Genomic DNA, 15968 nt, shown 5'->3' with positions numbered 1-15968 from the left:
TGCACTGGTAATAGTAACAGCTCTTGAAACAACTGGTAATCATAACAGCTCTTGAAAACATCATTTGATTTTATGGGCGTTGTTCCAAGGGGGAAAAAGTGATGTCTTCCATACATTTTTACTTTAGTATTTCTTCATATTTCTTAGTAAGATGTTCATGGTACTTTAGTGAATTAATGATCAGCTTGAAATAACCTTCCCTTACGTTAGATTTCCTAAGGGAACACACAATAGTTGGGACCAGCTTTCTTTGAGTTGCAGCCCATGATGATGACTACGGCTCAAATACTCCATAGCGAATGAAGAACCAGATTATTTACAGATTAACCCTACTACAGGCTGGATGTTTGTCAACCAACCCATATCTCAGGTATGGTGCTTATTTTCCTTTTGAACTGGCCATCTCAATATATCATAAGAGGCATGGAAGTCATGACATTGTTCTCATTGACATGTTACCCCTTCATTTTAAAGGATTAGTATGTTCTGTTCAAATTAAACCTGAGTCTCAGGCTTTTAGCTGATGAGCTCCTTGACTGTGAATTGCATGCAAGCAAGCCCTGCTTTCAGCTTGAAAGTAGCTTGAAAGTATTGACTCTAAGAACACTACAGACCTAGTAACAAAAACGGTTGATAGGTGAACTTAAGAACTTAGGGATTTGACAAAGATTTTGTTGTTGTTGATAGTTTATTTTAAATTTAGGATGTATAAAATTTTCTAATTTTTTGAGACAAATGTCAGTGTTTACCAGCAATCATTAATAAAGAAAAAGAGCAGATTATTCAGCAACCTTGCACCTACTTCGTATTCTGAGTTGAGTCTTCTCCATTCATGGATGTTTTCCTTTCATGCAGATTTTCTTAAGTATGCCTTTAACTCATGTTTTCATTATTTTGCTAAAAAACTCATCTGAGCCCTGATCAAAACCCTCTGTAACGAGCACTCTTTTGCTCTTCATTTATAATTCACGAGATTATTGCTACAGATGGAGGTAATAGGAGCAGTAAAGTTGAACTTGTGGTAACTATTACAAGTGCAAAAAGCCAACCTCCACAGTGGGAAAGGGACAGCTATGAAGTTGTTATTCCAGAGAATACTACACAGAATACGTCAATTTTGGTAAGTTTAGCACAGACTTGATTATTTTTGAGGCTCTAGAATATCTGAATATGCTTATTTGCTTAAATATAGTGAGCTGTATAATTTTGTGTATTGCAGTGGCCAATGATTTGATATTAGTTTTATTTCAAAAATGCTAACAATAACCAGCATTTTTTGCTTTAATTTATGTGAGTGCAACCACTATTTAATTTCCTTCCCACTTGGATATTCAAATTTTTTGAATGCTGCCATCTTACCTGTGGTAATTATTAGATTTAAAATACTTGGACTTGATTGGTTTGGCTCAGAACAAGTAAACAGAACAGCTTTACAAAGTAATTCCAAAATAAATGTTTGTAGAGTAAAACAGTGAGTAACCAATCCTGTAGTAACTGTTAAACTTTGGCTACAGCTGTTTGTGGCTTGGGGATGTATCGAGTAGGGTTACAATTTGATAGCCAGAAATACTTGTCCTACTGTTTTCAGTTGAGAGATGGAGATCTGAGAGAGTTGGTACACTGAAACTTTTGGAAACGTTGCTCTACTTAGAAACCTGTTAATTACACAAACTCTTTGAACTGTACAGACAATCAAAGCAACTTCTCCCCTTGGTGATCCCCACATAACTTACAACCTAGAAGAGGGACTTGTTCCGGAAACCAACATGCCAGTTCATTTCTACTTGACTCCAAACAGAGGTGATGGTTCTGCTTCAATCCTAGTAGCTGAGCCATTGGATTATGAAACTACAAAGAGCTTTCTGCTGAGAGTTTGAGCACAGAATGTTGCTGCAGTTCCCTTGGCAGCATTCACTGTGGTCTGTATTAATGTAACGGGTGTGTAAGCTGTTCAGTGATCATATAACCATAGTGCATATTTTTTATTCTTATTATTTCTGTTTTATACTTGTTTATGTGCTTGTTCTGATGTTTTAGATGTCAATGACAATGTCCCATTCTTCACTTCATCTGTTTATGAATCCTCAGTGGCGGAGGGAACTGATGTTGGGACATTTGTCATTAAGGTCTCTGCCACCGACCTTGACCTTGGTCAGAATGGTGAGGTAAGCAAGTGTGTACCTACATCTTCTGTACAATGGAATACCTTCTGTGTAAATAATGACTAGATAGACTAGGAGTCTTCAGCATAGAAAAGGGATGGCTACTAGGAAGACATGAGGTGAAATAAAGTAGTTAATTACAGGTTTCTCTGCCCTGTCACTTGAAGAATGCAACTAAAACTGGTAGGTATGAGATGGAAAACAAGAAGAAATATTTACAGATGGGCGAAGTAGAAGGAAGTTAAATGACTTAAAACTAGAGACTGATCAAACTTACATTTTTACCTAGTTTTCTTGGATCTCGTCAAATTCTCAACCACGACACTGTTCTTCTCTTTAAGTACTACTTTAGTTATGAGGTATCTAATGAAAGAAAAGTACAGATTAACATCTTGTTTTTAATTCTTTAGATAATTTATTTGCTGTTACATGACCGTAGCAGAGACTAAACATGTTTTCGCTTGGACTCACAGACAGGCTCAATATACACTACCTCAATATCTGATAGAGAGAAGAAGAGGTCCTATCTCTTAGAAGTCAAGTCAGTAGATGGCTCTGAATCAGCTCGACCTGGAAAACATGGGAGACCAAACTCTGGTAAAAAACAGATATCTGTGACAAGCATGATTTTACCTGGGTTGGTATCTGAAAACAGCAGCTCTGAAATCAAAAATATATGTATTTTTTCAATTGTACTTGTAAAAGTATATGTTTGTTTAAAAATTTGTTGTCCACAACAGTTGTGTCAGAGCTGAGAGAGATGTTTTTTATGACAATCAGGCAAGCTGTTTGTTCTGAAATTGAAAGAAAACTGGAGAGTCATAGTCAGAGTTTAGGGAGCATTTCCTACCTGGCAAAGATGTACCTATTATCCATAGAATACAGACCTTGTTTAGGTAGTGGAGGAGTTTCTCAAAGCACTACATATGCTACTGTATTAATTCAAGAGTAATTATGAAGTATGAATGTTCAAGACAGAAAATCCTATTCTCAATTGACAGTTGTGCTTAAATAAAAAAGTTTGGCTTTTGTGGTTTCAGGACAAAAAGTTATGACTTAAAACTATACTATTGCCATATTAGGCATCAAGTATTCACATACTATCTGCTTAAACAAATTGGATGTGACATTTGTTTGATATCCAGATGCTTCAGAGTAATGTTGGTATATATATTGTCCACAACCCTAAGGGTTTGTTCCTGTATTGTCTTCATATTCATCTTCATTTAATGTGCAGCTAGACAGTTTAAGGAATTGTAGCTGACACCAGTGGCACAGATGAGTATTTTAATCTCGTTTCTTGTCTCTCTAGACACGCCCTATGTATGCATTTTTATCACCGATGTGAATGATAACAAGCATGTCTTCTCTCAGCATGTCTATGAGGTAAATGTGGATGAAGATCAGGACGTGGTCTCACCTATCATTACAGTCAGTGCTAAGTATGAAGACAAAGGTAAAGTAGTGGAATTCCACATACCTATGTTTAAAATATTAATGAGTTAATTTCAACACCCCAAGACATATTTTTGTTGGGGTTAGGAAGGAAAATGTGTTCTTGTCTCTAGATTTTAAAACTTCTTTAAGTGTGAACTGATTGTGCATTCACGCATGAATGTTAGTTGATAATGAAGCTGTGACACATAAGTGAAAGGACTTACATGAAGCAATGTGGGATGTTGAGAAATAATTTATGTGCCAGCAAATACAAATTTATTTTAGATCATATCTTTTTTTTTTTTTCTCTCCCCCAAATAAGCACCAATAAAAATGTCCTGGTTAACTAGAATATATCAGACTTATATTCAGTGAGATTTGTTTACTTTGTCTCCAGACTGTGCAGTTGTAAGATTCTTTATTTTTTTGGCACCTGCTGTCATATTGGAAATGAGACTTTCTAAGGACATATGTTGAGTCTTAGCCATGTTGATTTACAGATCAGTCAGGAATTCAGCAGTAAGTCATGTATAAACAAGTACATAGCCAGTGCTCATAAATTAGAGAGGGGAAAGTGCAGGCTTCCCTCTTTTGTCCATTGTGCACTACTAATTTGACTTTGCTATATGGTGAAACCATATGTGTTGTTGCACAGGTCCCAGAGGGTTTTTCTGTCAGCACATCTGTAATGTGCAAGTACATCCTGAATACATTTGATGCCTCCTCCATTCAAGGAGATTGAGGCAGTTGTGGCTAAGCTCTACTGAAGGTTTTACTTGCACCAGGAACTCTTAGTTTATTACTTACGCTGCCTGCAAATATACTCTATAATGTTGGATCAGGGTTCTGATATTACAGAAATACCACCCTTCATTTCTGTCTTCTTAATAATGTAAATGATTAAAGGTGTAGCTATGAAAGAAGGAGAGAAGAATGGTAACTTCAAGGTAGAGCTTTCAGAATGAAAGGCTCTATATCTTTACTTGGTCTGAAACCATTGGCAAATTGGGATTGCATCTGAATTTTTGTGAACTTCTGTTCAGTATTAAGCCAGAGGAGAAGATCATAATTATCCTCTTTGGTAAAATCTATGCATAAATAAATGAATGGTTCTATTTTATGAAGTATTTTATGATAACTCATTCTTTACCGAAAGGGTTGTTAGGCATTGGAACAGGCTGCCCAGGGAAGTGGTGGAGTCACCATCCCTGGAAGTCTTTAAAAGACGTTTAGATGTAGAGCTTAGGGATATGGTTTAGTGGGGATTGTTAGCGTTAGGTCAGATGTTGGACTCGATGATCTTGAGGTCTCTTCCAACCTAGAAATTCTGTGATTCTGTGATTCTTACATGCTGGGTGTTAGCAAATACCAATTTGTCTTTTTGATACCATAGTCTTGGCCATTCATACTGATTACTAAGTGAATTGAAGGGATCATAAGTAAAAGCAAAATTAATACTTCATTGCATGTTGCAGGAAGCACAGCCGAAAGCATGACAGACATCAGTAGAGTCAGATCACGCTCCATTTTATTGCCCAAATAGACTAACTTTTATAGTGAACATAACAGGGGCGGATAGTGTCTCACACAAGATTATTGGTCAAAAGCACTCAGACAAACAACTACAAGAAAACAACCCCACCTGCAAGAAAACAACCCCCTTGTGATTAGCAGTCACGTAGACCTTGTCCTTGAAGCCAACTACTGGTAACAATATTTTTCTGAATTCCTCAATTGGGTGATGTGGGAACACTGTCATGGGAACTTTTCATAGTTGCCCTGGTAGCTTGGTTTGCTCAGCTACAGCAAGCCATGGGATTTTTGCTGTTTGAAAAAATCCCTCAACAATTGCAAAGGTATATTTCATAACTAGACACAAGCTGTAACTGGGCATAGCAAAATTGAAAATACTAATCAGTAATCTAACATAGCTGCAGATTTTAACAGACTAACAAACCATAATATCAAAAATCAGTTATGATTTGTACTTCATCTTAACATCCCATGTTTTTGTGTACTTAAGAAATTGTGTGTTTTCTGACACTGTTGGTAATTGACAGGAACAAATGCTAAGTTATGTTATCAGATCACTGCTGGAAGCACAGGAGGAGAGCTTGATACAGAAGCAGAAACAGGAACTATTTTTGTTGCCCAGCCACTGGATTATGAAGAAACAAAAATACATGAGATACACTTGTTGGCTTCTGATGGGAAATGGGAAGATTATGCAGTTACCATCATCAATGTCATGAGTAAAAATGATGAGTCTCCAGTTTTCTCTATCAATGAATACTATGGAAGTATAATTGAGGAACTGGATGGGTTACCAGTCTTTGTACTTTAGGTAGTATACTTTCGTGCACATTCAGAGATTATAATATTTTAATGAAAGAGCACAGATTACTCTGGTACAATTACATGAATAATAATCCAGCGCAGATATATTATTGTAATTTAATTTTACTGAGTATTTTTGTCAGTTGAAGAAGAGAAATTGACTTTTAAGGAAGCATAATTGTGAAGATATTAAGCAGGATAAGCAGAATAGATCATTTGTGATCCTAAAATGCAGATCATTAATATTTTAAAGTAGCTATCAGAATAGTATAGTTAAATTAATTCTATAAATAGAAAAAATATAAAAGATGATTGTAGTAATATAATGTATTCCTGATGTGATTATTAATGTGTGGGGTATAAATGACAACACACCTTTCTTCATGTGCATGCCTGATGATTGCAATGGAAGTGCCTTTGAAAATTCTCCTGCAGATACATTAGTCATGGAAATGAATGCAGTTGACCGAGATGATCCAAATGTAGGTCTTAATGCTGTTCTGACTTACAGAATTACAGGGAATGTAAAAAATGAGTTTGGTACTGACATGTTTAGTATCAATCCCAATACTGGTACAATCCATGTAGTGTGGGGAGTGCTTGATAGAGAAAGGACGGCAAATTACTTTCTTACTGTTGAAGCAAGAGATGGGGAGGGCTAACAGGAACTGGCACTGCCACTATCTGGATTGCAGATGTCAATGACCATGTACCTAGATTCACAAAAAAGTTGTGGCAGGCAACAATTCCTGAAAACAGTGCCATCGACTCAGAAGTTCTGCAAGTGTCTGCAGTAGATGCAGATGCTGGGGAAAATGCTCGCTTAACATTCAGTATCATCGGGGGAGACCTGGATCAGAAGTTTTTTATTAAGAGTGACAAAGAATGGCAATGTGCCACTATCCGACTGAAAAAAAAAAGGATTTTGAGAAAGCACATGAAAGGCAGTTTAATCTTACTATTAAAGTGGAAGATCTTGATTTTTCTAGTACTGCTGTTTGCCTGATTGAAGTTGAAAACTCAAATGACCACAGCCCAGTCTTCCCTTTTCAATTTATTCAGACAAAACCTTTTTTTGAAAATAAGCCTATAGGTACTACAGTAATGACAGTGAGAGCTACAGACAAAGATTCTGGTTTGAATGGGATCATTATATATTCTATAAAGTCAAATTCAGATCCTACGAGATTGTTTGCAGTTGACAAACATGGTCACGTGATTGTGGCAAATAAACTAGATCGTGAGGTCATGCAGAAATACAGTTTAATTGTGCAAGCTTCAGATCAAGGGATGCCCACCCAAACTGGAAGTGTTACAGTTTTGATTAACTTGCTTGATGTTAATGACAATGGATAAAAGTTTGAGGTACCATACCTGCCTGTAGTTTGGGAAAATGCGTTGAGGCCTGAAATAGTGCATATGAACCATACCTCAAAGCTGCTTCATGCATTTGATCCAGACAGTGAGGAAAATGGGCCACCTTTTACATTTTCACTGCCACCATATTACCAGAATTCTTTGGATTTTTCTCTTCCTGACAACAGAAATAACATGGCAACCATAACTGCTTTGAGGTCCTTTGACAGAGAAAAGCACAAGGTTTTTCATCTGCCAATAGCTATAGCAGATAGTGGGATTCCAGCTATTAGCTCTACAAACATCCTAACTATAACAATTGGTGATGAAAATGACAACTGCCATAAATCTGGCCACAAGGAAATCTGTGTGTACAGTAACAATGGTAAGTAATGTCTGGATATTACATCAGGTATATTAATATAACAATTTTACGGTTCTAACAGTTCTAAATTCTATTTTTTAATGGCTTACGTATTTTTAAACTAAAGCTCCAATTCTGTAAACTACAAAATAAATCAGAGTAGAGTATAAGTTCCAAAGTTCAAACCCTGATGTGTAAAGATAATCTACCAAAAGACTGTTAGCTATGAACAAATACATACTGCATGTACAGAAAATGCAGTATTTTTATAAATCAATAAAATCTGTTTTCCATTCATTAATTTTTGCCTCTCCAGAGGAAAACTTTTATGTGTACACGGGATTCAAAAAGTATCTGACATAGAGTGATCTGGAGATGAGAATGCTGGAACTGAAGCAATTTTGAGAAATAGCAGAGATTCATATTTGAGTCAGAAATTGTAGACCTACGATGCCACACCTACTGTGTGGATGAGCAAGATATAAATCTGGAGGAGGGAGGTTTTAGCTGGCAAGAAAGGATCTGAGAGAAAGCTGGGTCAGTGCCTTTTTAGAAAAAAAAAAAAAAAAAGTGAAAAATAATCTTTGAGATGCAGTAAGTAACTACTTTCTAGAACATGGAGCCTTTGGACTGACAAACAAAAGATGCTATTCTGGATGTTTTCTTGAGTGGTGCGCAGTACCTAGTTCAAGAAATACTATCAGGAGATCTGCTCTGTGACAGCAACCACAATACTAAGAGTTTCACCTTGTAGTGGGAAAGAACAGAGCAAATGCATCCATTAAGTGAACTCTTAACATTTTCTCATCGGAGTGGTTTAGCAATGTGTAAGCAGTTGAATAATATTTTCTAACATTTGTCTTGAATTTCTATTACTGTTTGTTTCCTGAAATTATCTGTGTAAAATTTGACTGTAAATAAAGCCTTGGTGGCCTTTATAAGTACGGTTTGTTAAGCCTCTTCCCAGATACTCTGTTCCAGATAAACTTGGCTATTCTCAGTTATCATTGCAGTGGTAGAATTTCAGACAAGTGTAATCTACAGAAGATATTTTTTCATTGAGTTATTTTTTGCTGAATTCAGAACACCTGAATTAGAAAAAGATGTGATGAGATCCTACCATAGAAGTGAGAGAATGAATTTTCTAGGGTGGTTTGGCTCCACATATGAACCTTGAGAATTTCATATGTTGCTGTATTGTTCTAAGGTCTCCTTCCCTGGAGTAGTTCCCTATAGGATGCTCCTTTTGCTATTTTAGAACTATTTCGCTATTTTTAGTGGATGTTCCACTTTTGTGATGGTCCACAGAGGCCTGAAAAAAGGGCCAAGAACTGGCACAGCTTAGTGGCTTCTTGCCCATTTCCTGGCCACGTCCTTCTCTCCCAGCTGCAGTCCACAGGATGTTTTCCCTTTGTTGCTGGGTTCCAGCAGGTGCTGTCTGAAATAGCAGAGTAGCAGTTGGTTTAACTCCTGATACAGTGATTTATTTATTTATTTTTGTTCAGAGAATTTTACATAGAGTTGCATTCATCTTTGTGTTGTTTTGGATCAGTTTTGACTTCTATGCCTTACTATGCCATCCACAGTGTACTCACTTTCCCAGAACTGACAGAAATCAGATGGCAAGCTGTGAATCATGTTAAGAATCTTGGATCATAACCGTCACCAAATCAAGCAGCAATCTGAAAATAATAAACAATGTAATGAATGCTGTGGAATATTAAGTGTACCAAAAAGCAGAAAATTAAATGCAGATTTATTATAATTTATCTCAACAGGAAAATGGTCAACAACAGTGCTTGGGGAAGTGTTTGCACCAGATCAGGATGACTGGGACAATAAAACATTTCTCTTTGAAGGAAAACTGCTCAAGTGAGGATTGTATTTGTGTCAAAATTAGTAATACTTAACGCTTCTGTAATTATTTTACTCACCATATATTTCTCTATGTTCAGGATGCACGCAATACAACATTATTGAGTGTATGAAGGAATGTACCTTTTCATGTGCTTTTTCTTGTTTTTAAACAGGCTGACATCAGGACGAGGTTCTTCATCGAGAGGGTGGTTGCATACTGGAACAGGCTCCCCAGTGAAGTAGTCACTGCATCAAGCCTGTCTGAATTTAAGAAGTGATTGGACTGTGCACTTAGTCACATAGTCTAAACTTTTGGGTAGACCTGTGTGGTGCCAGGAGTTGGACTTGATGATCCTTATGGTCCCTTCCAATTTGGGATATTCTATGATTCTATGATTCTATGATTCTAAACTTGGGTAACTAAGTCCTAGAACTTTCAATGCATTATTTTAATTTTAATTTTTAATTTTATTTTTTAATTTTAATTTTGTTTTGTTTTGTTTTATTTTATTTTATTTTAGACAATGCAGGGTCATACCATGATGTTTATTTTTTGTCCTTAATTTATTTAAACATTGGGTCTGTAAGACCCAATTTAACAATAAGCAGAGTTTTTAATGCCTCCCCCTAGCTGTTAAAGTTGATGCAATACAAATCACAAATTCAAAAGGGCAGAATATAATAATTTCATCAGAAGTGGAAGTTAATTTGATGATCTTTGTTGATGAATACATTTAGAATTGCAAGGGAAAGCCATAACTTTTAACTTAGTGGAGTTATTTCTGCAAATTCATGTATCGAATTAGATCCTTAATTCTTACTAACATAGTATTTGTCCATATCATAAGTAGGCCTGTTTACATTTTAGGAGGTTACTGTTCCACAGTTGTGTTCATGGAATATTTCCATAATTACTGCTCATTGTCCCTTTGAGGTGGCACATAAAAATGAAATCAGAAATTTCATACAGACTTTGCCCTATTCCAAACTGATAAACGGGAATCAGGAATTTGTGTGTTTTTGTCACTTTCTATATTTGTATAGACCTGTACATGATGGCTATGTTGAACCCCCTGGTTACACTGTCTCCTGCAGACTGGTTGTTTTTATTCAGGATTGGGAAGACATAGGGGTTTGGGAGTGGAAGAAACATCTATTTATAAGCTCTGAAAACCATCACTTCTCAGCTAAATAATTTTTGGTGCTTTGTTGAGGTTGTTCATGGATTGCTGTAAGTTTTAATCCTGTAACCTTCATAGCAACATTTACGGCTTTTTGAGTTATGTTAATGTAAGTTCTCAGTTTTGGTTTATTAAGTTTCCCTAATTGAAAGTATATGTCTAGATTTTTCAGATTAAATCAGAGGACTGGTTCTTTGATGATGGTGGATAATGCTCCTGAAGGAATACACAGTTTAAAAGTTATAGTTTCTGATGGAGTTTGGCCTGATGTTATGTCTACAGTACAAATCCATGTCAAAGAGCTGGAAGATAAAGACATACAAAACTCAGCCACTGTGCGTCTATCAGGTTAGTTTTAGTACCTACTGAGAGTTTAGATCAGCTGCTTGTATATTTGAATGATTACATGATGTAGGTATTATTTTATGATTTTGATTTAGATGTCATTATGGGGCAGATGCACTTTCCAGTATGTTTTCATATTGCTAAATAAGAAATCAGTTGAGAAATTAACTATTTCATGTTTATTTTTGAATCCCAAACTCAGATGTCACAGCAGAGGAGTTCATACAGAGAGATAAACACGGCAAAAACAGATATGTCAAGTTCAAGGAATTACTAGCAAACATGTTATCAGTTCAGCTTAGTGATATCATTGTCTTCAGTCTGATGAACATTGATGGAAAACAGGCAGATGTAAGATTTGCGGTCTTTGATGGCTCAGCGTATTCAGACCTGCATGCTGAGATGGCAGCATTTAAAAATGAGGTATGTTCTCTAGGGCTGTTCTGCAGACTTAGTATTTGGGTAAATGACATAGATGCAAGTTATGTATCCCAGACCTCACACAAACCTCAGTGGAAGAATATGCAAGACCTACAGATAGGTATTGCTTCACTCAGGACAAAAAAATTGTCAAACAATGGCTAAATTCAAGTTGTCTTCATTCTCCTTAATCCCATACATTTTGTTATCATACAGTTGTACTCATTTTAGTTTCAATAGATATAATTACTTGTAGTCACAGAAAGATGTCCCTCCATTCCTAATCATAATACAGTTGCCTGTGTCTTCTTTAGTCAGTGTCTCATTGTATAATCTATCAGACTTTTGAGTATGATATTAGAAGAATCCATAAAAGACAAAGCAGTACTGTAATACAGATAATGTGTTGAAATTGACAGCTCTTCGGACATTTTAGATGCTGATGGAAATACCAAATCATGTGCTTGTGGTTAGACACTTACCACAGGCTTGATGTCACCCAAACTGAAATTCTGCTATACAAAGAGATGATAGTCCATAGAAATAATCCTGCTGGAAGGAATATGCAGGTTAGAAGAACAGTTAAAGTGAGATGTAGACAACCAATTTTACCATTTTTTTTAACTCACCAAAGGTTAATTCTTAAATACAATGTGACACCCCCCCTCCTTTTTTTTTTTTTTTTTCCTATGATAGGGGTAAAAGAGTTTTTGAAATTAGATGTTTTCTTTCCCTTCCTGATGACACTTAACTCTTGTACTATTTTACCACATTCTGCATGCCCTTTAAATCAGCTACCCATATGCAGTCTGTACTGGTTCCACTCTTCTATTTTCAGCAGCCTTCCAGATTTTGGCTTTGCTGAAGTCCTGCAGATGCTATTGAGTAGGCAAAAAGCTGCTGCTGTGCACAAAGGCAAGATGCTGCTGCTCAGTTGACTGGCAGTAACTTGCTCTGGACAAGATGGCACTTCTTGACATTTTACGTGCGGCTACAGGAGCATATTTAAATTTAATACATGGCATTTATGCTGGATTTTTCCTGAAGAGAAAACAGCACTTTTCATTTGTGTAAATACCATGATTCTTGGAACCAAAAAGTATCTTTCTTACCACATGCCCACATCTTATAATATCTTAAATAGTGTGGATTGTGAGAATCTACACAATGACCAAGCTGGAAATACACAGAGGCAAATTCTATTCATGAAGGTTCTTCATGAAATGACTTCTTCTTTTGCTTATTTATAGAGTTACTGCAATAATACTATGGAAAGTTGCATAGATTTTAAATATTCTATGCCATAAGATATGGCAGGTGAATTCATGACAGTGGTAAGAAGGGATTGCTTCACATATTTTAATGAAAAAGTCAAGCTTGTATCGATTATATATCACCTTTCAATATTTAATTAATAGCTCTAGTGAGTAATCACCAGTAGTCTACCGAAAACCAATCATAACTGAACAATTTCTGCAGTAGTTTTTATATATAAATAGAGAAAATAAGTAATTAGAACTGGAATTATTCATTGAATTGCTAAATAAATAATATGCTTGCATTACTTCCTTGTGGTACAGCTTTACTACAACTATTTTTAGCGGCAAAAATAATCCTCCATAACAGTGCAAATGAGCTAATGTTGTTTATATATGCTGCTTTTTTGTGACTGTACTGCATAGCTGTTTGTTTACTTCCTGCTAATGGTGATTGTTGTGGGCAGCAGACACCAAAAAGTGCTGACAGGATGCATCATGTCATTATAAAGTATATTTTATGCCTCTGGGGACATGGTTTTCCATATGTTATGATATTTGAGGGTATATTGACAATTGATGATAAAGGTCAGAGTTCTTAGAGTGGTAAATTGGCGTGACAGTACAAATAAAATTTAAAAAAAGATCTTTAGTAGTTATGCATTTGTTTTGGTCTTTTAAAAACTTACTTTTAAAATATTTGTCATGCATTTTATAGTTTAAAAAAATACTTGTTAAATGTACAAAGAAAGGTCTGATCTCATTTTGTTAGTTCTACATTTGTATGTCGCCCTTGCCCATGACTAGACCATAGTGAGGCCTCTTGTATTCAGGTTTGGGCACTATATGCATGTCATTCAGTGTATTTGAATCTTCGAATACAAACCAAATTTTGAAGCTTTATAGGCACCTGTGCAAAATCCCAAGACAAGTGAAAGGAACAAACGTGTTATACTAGGGAACAAATGTGGTGATACTGTAGTCCTGTGCATAGGCTACTGGCTGAATTACAAGAGGTGTGAAATAGTCACAGCTCTGTTATTTTCCTCAGGGTTATTGTGAACAACTAACTTCCCTTGTGCCTTATTATAGTTTGTTTGTTTTTCCTCTTTGGATTAGGAGTTGCAAACTGCAAGAACACTATTGCTGTGTTACAAAAACTATATATATGTAGTATATATAGTGTATATATATGTGTGTGTACACACATATACAGTGAGGCTCTTTGCTTTATTTGGACCTTCAGATGCAAGCCCAATTCATGATAAAAATAATGAAATAGCAAAGATTAACGTTGAATAGAACATGATATCCCATACACTAGGTTGATTGTGTTTTGTTTGAGACAGTTGACATGAAAAGGAAGCTTAAAGGACGTGAATGAATAGGCTGAATTCAAATTGCCACAAACCTGTCAAGTCACTTTCTGTGGATGTTATTAAATGCAGCTCAGCACTGCATTTTCCAGTGCTTGCATCCTTATGGGAAAGGTTACTTAAGAAACACTGGGTATGAATTATGGTGCTGTCAGAGTGCAAGAAGTGTGACATAGACCACACAGCTTTGGTCCTCAGCAAAAATGTTGGTAGTCCGGTACCAATTTAACACATTCAATATCAGTTGTATCAGGGATTTAAGTTTTCAGGAAATATTGCTACTATGAATTTTTTAAAATAATTCCTGTATTTATGAAATCACTTTGCTTGTATAGTCAGAGATGTTACTAATGATCAGAAAACTAAAGCATTCCATTAACTTTACAATAACTTAGATTTTTTTTTTAGAAATGAAGCAGTACATAAAAACATTCATTAAGAACAGAATGGTAATTTGTTAAACTGTGTTTTCTCTTAGGTCCAGTCAGCTTTACAAGCAAGTATTTCACAGATGGATGTAAATGAATGTAGGAGTGCAAATTGTAGTGAGGGCAATGGTTGTATGAACTACCTCAGTGTGAGCGATGTCCCCACAGTGATAGATACTGGAACTGTCTCATTTGCCTCTGTAACAACCACCGTCAGCGCAGTCTGCACTTGCTCAGCTAGGGACTGAGTTCATCAGTCTTGTTCTTCCTACTCTCGAAGCCCTTGTCTCAATGGTGGAATGTGTATTGACACTTTGAATGGTTACAGGTGAGGAAACTGGGATTGCACCTTAACTTTTTTCCTTTTGTTTTTAAAATGTCTAATGTTTTTCTAGACCTGTATCTTTTTAAATATAATGAGTGCAATGCTGACTGAAGGAAAAACAAAGAACCTACAAGTATACTGGAGTGTAAACTTAATGACAATGGTGCCTTTACCAGTGGCCCGGTAACACCATTTTAGTCTGGAAATCAATGGAAATACTATGTGTGTGTAAGAATTAAAACCCTGGGAAAAAACAGTGGCCTTATGAACATCTCTCATTATAAGACCACTTAATTCAGTAGGAGTTAAATAGCAGCAGGGTGGAGGGGAATAAAATGTAGTTTGAAGAATGGGCAGTAAGGACTTTAGAAAATATTAGATAGTAAACTTGCTTTACTATAGCATCTGGCATGTACCAGTATTCCTTTGGTGAAATTAAACTGTTCATTCGAGCTAGGAATTTACCTCCCAGAGTTTTTGCTGCAATAAACTGGCCAATTGATGTTTGATGTTTCATGTCACTTACCTAGTGAAATAATTCATTATTCTTTAAGTCACAAACTCAGAAATACTTTCTGGATAGAGATAATATGGTGGATAAAAATGCTTTGTACTCATAAAGTATTTTAATAATTGCTGAGCACCACTATACCTGAGATACTTAAAATCCTTGTTTCACTTCTGCTTGTGAGCATGGCAAGTGCTACATTTGTTACATATAGAACCCCACAAAAAAGTTGAACATTTGGGAATTCTAACAGTTTTTTTGTTTATGCTCTTTCAGATGTCTTTGCCCTGCTTCGTTTCATGGACCAGACTGCCAGCAGACTAAGCACAGTTTCCATGGAAATGGTTATGCATGGTTTCATCCCATCAGGCCTTGTTTCTAAAGCTCACTTTCTCTAGAGTTTATTACTGCAGTTCCAGATGGACTTCTATTATACAGTGGTCCTTTATCAAATCCAGAACCTAGGAGTACAGAAAACTTCATTGCAATAGGTACTTCAGCAAGTGTGTGGAAAAAAACATCTTCTGGGAATGCATGGGTTGTGAACAATGTAGCAGTCAATGAGTTCTATCCTTCCATCTCACGAGATAATTTATTTTCTGGGTTGAAAATGTTG

General features: G+C 36.1%; 1 pseudogene across 1 annotated transcript in view; it reads left to right on the top strand.

Annotated features, from left to right (window-relative positions):
* LOC311443145 (neural-cadherin-like) overlaps nt 1-15968 on the top strand; it is a 64269-nt pseudogene that overhangs the window by 31721 nt on the left and 16580 nt on the right. The window contains exons 11-23 of the transcript XR_014698936.1: nt 211-370; nt 953-1120; nt 1689-1938; nt 2038-2165; nt 2573-2759; nt 3475-3618; nt 5660-6007; nt 6231-7677; nt 9435-9528; nt 10858-11042; nt 11242-11462; nt 14570-14847; nt 15629-15859. The product of XR_014698936.1 is annotated as a neural-cadherin-like (transcript). The remainder of the gene's footprint in view (nt 1-210; nt 371-952; nt 1121-1688; nt 1939-2037; nt 2166-2572; nt 2760-3474; nt 3619-5659; nt 6008-6230; nt 7678-9434; nt 9529-10857; nt 11043-11241; nt 11463-14569; nt 14848-15628; nt 15860-15968) is intronic.

The sequence above is a fragment of the Aythya ferina genome (assembly GCF_964211825.1).
Source record: "Aythya ferina genome assembly, chromosome: 12".
Lineage (NCBI taxonomy): Eukaryota > Metazoa > Chordata > Aves > Anseriformes > Anatidae > Aythya > Aythya ferina.
Note: the sequence above shows the minus strand (reverse complement) of the source record. Positions and strands in the feature narration are given on the sequence as shown.